This window comes from Triticum urartu, chromosome 7A (genome assembly GCF_056163025.1).
Source record: "Triticum urartu cultivar PI428250 chromosome 7A, HENAU_Tu73, whole genome shotgun sequence".
Taxonomy (NCBI): Eukaryota; Viridiplantae; Streptophyta; class Magnoliopsida; order Poales; family Poaceae; genus Triticum; species Triticum urartu.
Window position 1 is genome coordinate 155,047,505 of NC_141879.1, and position 8,175 is coordinate 155,055,679.

An 8,175-nucleotide genomic window follows, 5' to 3' on the forward strand; every position below is an offset into this window, starting at 1 on the left:
AATCAGGCCAGCTGGATCAACTCCCGGAGCAAACGTATGTTGACGAACCAACGGGATAAGATCTGTCACCTTGTAAGAGGGAGTCGCCATCTTCTTGTTCTCCAAATCAAAACCCGGCTGATATTTGTCAATATTGGTCTCATCTCCAAGAATAGTAGCTTGAGGTCGAATTGCCCTCACGCATGCAATGAAGTCATCTTGCTCAAATAGAGACCCGTCTTCCTTCACAGTCGGGTACCCCCTAGCTACATCCACCGGGTCTAGATCTAGCACCCAGGCTTTGGAGCGGCTCAGGGCAGTCAAGGCTCCGGCTCTAGCATAGGATCGTTTGACCTCTTGAAACCTGGCGGGTAAGATTGACAATTTTTCCAGAACATCGCTCAGCCGATTGGGTCCTTGGTTGGCAGGAGAGATAGTAGCAAGTGCTCGTTGAGCACCAGTATACAACTGCTCTACTAAGGTGTAAACCGCCTTTAGTTTGGTCACATTATCTTGGCTCAGATTTTTGCTTCACGGATGTGCACATATTTTTAAACAAGGGGTCAGCAGGCGGTTTACATTCCGGGTCAAAAGAAGGTATAAAGGACCAGTGCATATGGCTTACCAAAGATGGAAGAAACCATTTGAGACACCCGGTTCTTTAAACCGGTAAGCTCCGTGGCAACCTCCTCAAGAGCTGCTTCAGCTTTTTCAGCGTGTTGTGTCAGCAGCGTCTTTTCTTCGGCCCATGATTTCTTTTGGCAGTCAAGCTGGTTTTCAATTTTTCCGTCTCAGCAAGACTCAATTGAAGTTTAGAATCAGCAGACTTGATTTCTGCCTCTTGATCCGCCAGCCGGGTCTTTGCATCACTTAATTGGGAGCCCAGTTCAGCTAGGGCATTCTACAAAACATACGCAGGTGTGTCAAGGCTTAAACTAAAGTTCAAGATTCAAGTCTCAAGTACTTTGCACTGCAATACCATTTGACACTTGGGGGCTAATGTCTGCCAAAACAATTTCTTATGACTCTAATATATTTCAAGTCCCAAGTACCTTACAAAGTAACAACACTTGGCACTTGGGGGCTAATGCATGATATTCAGAAAGTCTCTCAAGATTAAGCCGGATTACAATATTTGTTGGGTTCAGCAAAAGACAACTATGAAGTTAAAGTACCGGTTCATTTATGGTAAATTGAGCCGGCACTTGGGGACTATAGGTGAAGTTTACACTATTTTATTGGACTTTTGAAAAACTTAGAGAGAAAATATCCATCTATATCATAAAGTCTCCAGATCATTTAGGATCATCATCTGAAGACTTGGGGGCTGGCAGAGTATAAGTAAATCAAAGAACATACCTCGTATTTCAGCTAAAGTTGCTTGACCATCTCAATCTCTGATTCATGGCTGGAATGAACATGGTTGAGATAGCCGGACAATATGTCTTTAGCATTCAGATGACTGTAGTGAGAGATATCAAAACACACTTTCTGTCTCTCCAGGGCTTCTTGTTTAGCAGTCTGCCAGGCTAACACAATAGGAGTCCCCGGTTCAACATAACGACTACCAGTGACCAAAACTTCATGATCAGAAGATGATGGCGGGTTAGCTGAACTGGATGGTCTGGCAGTAGGGGGGGGGGGTTAATAACAGTATCATGAGCTGACGGCACAGGAGGATCCAATCAAGCATTGGCAGCCGGGTCTTCTGGTGCTTCAGTTTGAGGGGGAGAAGTTGGCATGGTCGGTTCAGGTGCAAGGACTGACGGGTCTTCTACCGGTTTAGTCACCTTGGCCTTCTTGGACTTGGCTTGACCACTAAGAAAGAGGTTATGAGACAGTTAGTACAAATATGCAGTTGGAAAGACACAGAGGAAAGATGAATTTTTCCTTACCCAGGGGCAGTCTTGAAGGATGGAAATTGAGTCAGAGATGAGTCGCCAGAAGAGCGAGAAACCTCCTGCAAAGGTAAAATAAGGTTAGTAATGCAAGAGAATAGACTCATTAATAAAAGCAGTGGATAAAGATAAAAGAGACCTCATTCTGATGTTTTTGAGGAGTTTGTTGTACAATGGAAGGCGGTTCATCGTCGTTCTGGGCCTGTCGGCGGCTCTCATGTTGCTGTTTTCTTCAAAAGAAAATGAGAGTCCAAATAAGCTAAAGGATGCAAAAACCTTACTTTCCGGGTTACCAGTTGAACTTTGTGTCTTGGCAAATGGGCCGAGTCGGAGGAAATAGGTACCTCTTCTTCTACGGCCTGACTGGCCCCCGTGTCGTCCTGGCAATAGTCAGTGTTAATAAGGTTATTAAAAAACTGGCCAAGGGAGTCAAGGGCTACCTCTGAATCAGAATCATCTTCAAGTTTCAACAGGTCCTCAGCAGTGCTCTTTTTCTTCTTGGACCTCTGGGTCGTCTTCTTGGCGGCTATGGTGGCGGCTCTGGCCTTCTTGGCGGCTCCATGATCATACTTGTCTTTCCAGAAGTCAGATTTGGCCTGTAAACAAGTAAAACAAGATGGAAGGTCAGGCAAGCATTTAAAACTGCTGAGGAAAATACAAAGAGAAAGAGGTCAGGAATTTTTTTACCTCTGGCGCCGGGTTAAGTTTGCAGAAGGGGTTCAACCCAACTTTACTGCAGTCTTCATATTTGCCGTTCACCAGAAGGGTCAACATTGAAACAATATCTTCTTCAGTTAGTTGAATGGAGCTGTGACGAAGAGAGTCATCTAGGCCTCCACCATATTCATACATCAATTTGGATCGGCGGCTTAGAGGGATGACCCGCCAAGCGACCCAGCAATGAGTCAAAGCAACTCCGGTTAAGCCGTTCCCCAGTAAGGCGTTAATCCTTTTAATTGATGGAATAAGCTTTTTGCGTTTGGCGGCAGTAAGCTTGTCAGGGAGCGCAAACTTGGAATCTAGACGATCCGCGTGATAACCCGGCAGTGGTTTCTCATTGGCTGGTGAAGTATCTTGACAGTAGAACCAGGTCTGATTCTAGTCTTTGGGATGACTCGGCAAGACTATTAGGGGGAAGACGGCGCCCTGTCGGCGCTGAATTGAGATGCCTCCAAGTTCCGAGCTAGGGCCATTGGTACACTCGTTCTGGCGGGTCAGATAAATATACTCTCTAAAGAGTTCCACAGTCGGTTCTTCTTGAAGGTACACCTCACAGAGAACTTGGAAATTGCAGATATTGGATATGGAATTGGGCCCGAGATCTTGAGGGTGGAGTTTGAAAAAATGGAGAACATCTCTGAAGAACTTTGAGCCGGGTGGTGAAAAGCCTCGATTCATGTGGTCAGAAAAAGACAATGACTTCACCATCTTTGGGATTGGGCCATTCCTCGTCCGGGTCAGGTGCACGGTAAGACATAACATTCTTCCCTGGCAAAAATTCTTTGGTGAAGAATTCCTTCAAATTGTCCTCAGTTACTGTGGAAGGGACCCAGTTGCAGACGGTCGGTGCTTTTGACGGCATGATGATAAAAAGACGAACTGAAAAGAAAGTAACATGCCGGCTCAAATTCAATGGTGAAATTAAGAGTTAAATGATGATGGCGCAAATAAGTAATGGCGGCTTAAGTAAGGGCTAATGTCATATAAGGGAAAAGTAAGCCGGCATCCTAAGACGCCATGACTAAAGACATTTGAAGGAAACCAGAGACAGAGTTGGCTAAGTGTTGAAGCAAACAAGTTTCCTAATTTCTTGATATTATTCTGGATCAAAGGGTCATTCAAAATGGAAAATATTCCAGACCTAAAAATCTAGCACAGATGAGTTCATGAGCTCTAATGAGGCCTTTGAACCAGAGAAAGGGATCTGTTGGTATTGAGAATGGGCACAAAACAACTACCACATGAACACATGTTCTCTTTGGATCAAGAAGAAGCCGTAGTGGAAGAAATACAAGGAAACCGTGATGAACTACGAAGAACACGCAGAAACCTAGAAACTCTGATGCGGATCTGAGGAGCAGGAAGGTGAGCACTTACAACCATGGATCTTCTGTGGAGGTCGCCGCCGTTCTCTGGACCGATTCAGGTTGATGCAGCGGCCAAGGTCGACGGAGACACAGGTGAAGCGCGACGGCGGCGGAGCTCGAGCAGCGGGAGGGTTGCGAGAGGAAGAAGACAAAGAAGAGAGAAGAATGAGAAAGACCGGGGTGTGCCTATTTATAAGGGGATAAGCAAACAGGCGGGCGCAGAAATCGAGGAAGACCCAAATAATGACTATCCAACTAAACGGAGGCCTCGATTCTTGGAAGACATTAAAAGATGAAGATTCGTTGAGGATGGTGTCATAACAGTTTTTTGTGTTTTCAGAAGATGACGTCACGGCGGGTTACATAATTTTAACAGAGATAGGAAGATGGATTTCATCTAAGTATTGAAGATTGACAAGGAACAAAGTTCAAAGTCAACCTGGGGCCTAATGTTGGGAATATAGCTACCAGGTAAGACCCGCCCAGGAGGGGCTGGGTCAACCCCAACGACGGGTTACAAAAGAAGCCCAATAGTATTCAAGGCTACAGTTTATTAAGAATTGCAGAAGGCTTAAGCCCAGAGGCGGCTTAAGGCCCAATATTGTAAACCGTCGTATGTAAAGAAAGACTTGTAAAGAAAGGCATACAAAGAAGTCACCGAGCCGGACACGTTTTATGAACCGGCTGGGACTCTGTAGGCCGCCAGGCGTCAACCGTGTATATAAGGGGACGACCCAGTGGCGGCTTAGGGCAAGAAACAAGAGATCGATAACCAAGCCGGTGGATTAGACTCTTGGTGATTGAAACCCCAGCAATGCCAACACAACTAGACGTAGGCTTTTACCTTCATCGTAAGGGGCCGAACTAGTATAAACCTATCGTGTCCTTTGTCCCGATTAAACCCCTTTAAGCTTCCTAGTTTCCATGGCCCTACGACTAAGTCCTTTTGCTAGGACATCTGTCGTGACAATTCCACGACAGATATAATAAAAACTGTCATGTAGATCACTGAATATGGTAAATTTGATTCCTTGCAACAGTTTTGCGATATAGAGATGGTTATATATGGGAAGTACTAGTGAATGATTGTGGTCTAGTAAGAATATTGGTGTTAAGGTTTGTGATTCCCGAAGCATGCACGTATAGTCTCCCATTATGCTAAGAAGTTGGAGCATGATTTATTATTGTTTGTCTTCCTTATGAGTGGCGGTTGGGGACGAGCGATGGTCTTTTCCTACACATCTATCCCCTAGGGGCATGCATAGCAGTACTTTGCTTGGAGGGCTAATAAACTTTTGCAATAACTATGTGAGTTCGTTATGACTAATGTGAGTCCATGCATTATACACGCTCTCACCTTTCCACAATATGCTAGCCTCTTCGGTACCATGCATTGTGCTTTCTCACCTCGAGATGTGGTGCAAACTTCGCCGATGCATCCAAACTCTCTGATATGATACACTCTATCACACATAAGCCTCCTTATATCTTCATCAAAACAGCCACCACACCTACCTATTATGGCATTCAATGCCATTCCGGGATATATTGCCATGCAACTTCCACCGTTCTGTTATTATGACACACATCATCATTGGAATACTCCTTTTCATGATCATATAGCTCACATAGTATTTGTGGCTTAGCCACCATTCATCATTTTTATATGTGTTACGCTAGATCATTGCACATCCTGGTATACTGCCAGAGGCATTCATATAGAGTCATAATTTGTTCTAGTATCGAGCTATAATTTTGAGTTGTAAGTAAATTGAAGTGTGATGATCATCATTATTCATTATTAGAGCATTGTCCCAATGGGGAAATAAAATAAAGAAAAGAGGCCAAAATGAGCCCAGAAAAAAGAGAGGCCAAAAAGAGCCCACCAAAAAATGAGAGAAAAAGGGAGGAGGGGCAATGTTACTATCTTTTTCCACACTTGTGCTTCAAGGTAGCACCATGTTTTTCATATAGAGAGTCTCCAATGCAGTCACTTTCATATACTAGTGGGAATTTTTCATTATAGAACTTGGCTTGTATATTCCGATGATGGGCTTCTCAAATGCCTGAGGTCTTCTAGATCAAGCAAGTTGGATGCACACCCACTTAGTTTTCAGTTTGAGCTTTCATACACTTCTAGCTCCTAGTGCATCCGTTGCATGGCAATCCCAACTCCTTGCATTGACATCAATTGATGAGCATCTCCATAGCCCATAGATTAGCCTCGTCGATGTGAGACTTTCTCCTTTTTTGTCTTCTCCAAATTAATCTCTACCACCATATTCTATTCCACCCATAGTGCTATATCCATGGCTCGCGCTCATGTATTGTGTGGGGGTTGAAAAAGCTAAAGCGCGTTAAAAGGTATGAACCAATTGCTCGGCTTGTCATCGGGGCTGTGCCTGATAAATATTTTGTGTTAGGAAGATGGAGCATGACAAGGCTACATGATTTTGTAGGGATAGCGTTCTTTAGGATTTATATTTTGAAAGGCATGATTACTTGTTGGTATGCCTGAGTATTTATGTCTTTACATCAAATAATAGATTATTGCTTTGAATCATTTGGATCTAAATATTCATACCATAAAAGAAAGATTACATGATGAACAGATTAGGTAGCATTCCACATAAAAATTCTGTTTTTATCGTTTACCTACTCGAGGATGAGCATGAATTAAGCTTGGGGATGCTTGATATGTCTCCAACGCATCTATAATTTTTTATTGTTCCATGATATTATAGTATAAATCTTGGATGTTTTATATGCAATTATATATCATTTTTGGGACTAACCTATTAACTGCCTAGTGCCAGTTGCTGTTTTTTTGCTTGTTTTTGGCTTTTTAGAAAATCAATATCAAACAGAGTCCAAACGGAGAAAAAACTTTGGATTACTTTTTTCTGGACCAGAAGGGACCCTAGAAGGTTCAGGAGAACCTAGGGAGTCACAAGGAAGCGACAAGACCAGGGTCGCGCCCTCTAGGCTTGTGAGCCCCTCGCGGCACCTCTGACCTAATTCCGCCTCTATAAACTCCCAAATATTCCCAATACATTAGAGAGCCATCCGAAATACTTTTTCCGCTGCCGCAAGTTTCTGTTCTTTTGCAATCCCATCTAGAGGCCTTTTTCGGCACCCTGCCGGAGGGGGAATCGATCATGGTGGGCTTTTACATCAACCTTGCTGCCCTTTTGATGATGTGTGAGTAGTTTACCACATAACTACGGGTCCATTGCTAGTATCTAGATGGCTTCTTCTCTCTCTTTGATCTTCAATCCAATGTTCTCCTCGATGTTCTTAGAGATCAATTCGATGTAATCATCATTTGCGGTGTGTTTGTTGGGATCCGATGAATTGTGGGTTTATGATCAGATTATTCATGAATATTAATTATGTCTTGATACATCTCTAACGTATCTATAATTTTTATGTTCCATGCTATTATAGTATCAATATTGGATGCTTTATATGCAATTATATATCATTTTTGGGACTTACCTATTAACCTAGTGCCAAGTGCTAGTTTCTCTTTTTTGTCTGTTTTTGGTTTTCCAGGAGATCAATACCAGATGAAGTCCAAACTCTAAGAAACATTTTGATGATTTTTTATGGATTAGAGAGACCCTAGAAGCTTCGGGGGGAAACCAGAAGGCAAGCGAGGAGACGACAAGGCAATAGGGCGCGCCCTGATGCCTTGTGGGCCCCTCATGGCTCAGTTTGATCTAATTCCACCTCTATAAATTCTGTAAAATCGGGAAACCAACATAGAGCCACCCAAAATACTTTTTCCGCCGTCGGAAGTTTCTATTCTTATATGATCCCATTTGGAGACTTTTTCCGGTACTCTGTTGGAGGGGGAATTGATCACGAAGGGCTTCTACAGGCCTACGGGTGAGTATTTTACCACATGCCTACATGCCTTGTTCTGGTGTCGTTGTCGGGGAGACATCGTCAACATCTATCAGGTTCCTACGCACGAACTCTCATCTCCTTGCAATTACTTTATTTTCCATTTGCCTCTCGTTTTCATCTCCCCCACTTCTAAAACATTTTTAGGAAAACACAAAAACATTTTCTTTTTTATTTGCCTTCTTTTCGTTTGCCCTTTTGTTGTGGTCATCTCTTCAACATGACTACCCCTCCTTTGTCACCAGATTTTGAAGTTCTACACTTCAGCAGAAGCAAGGAGAAAAATCAAAAGATACTTGGTA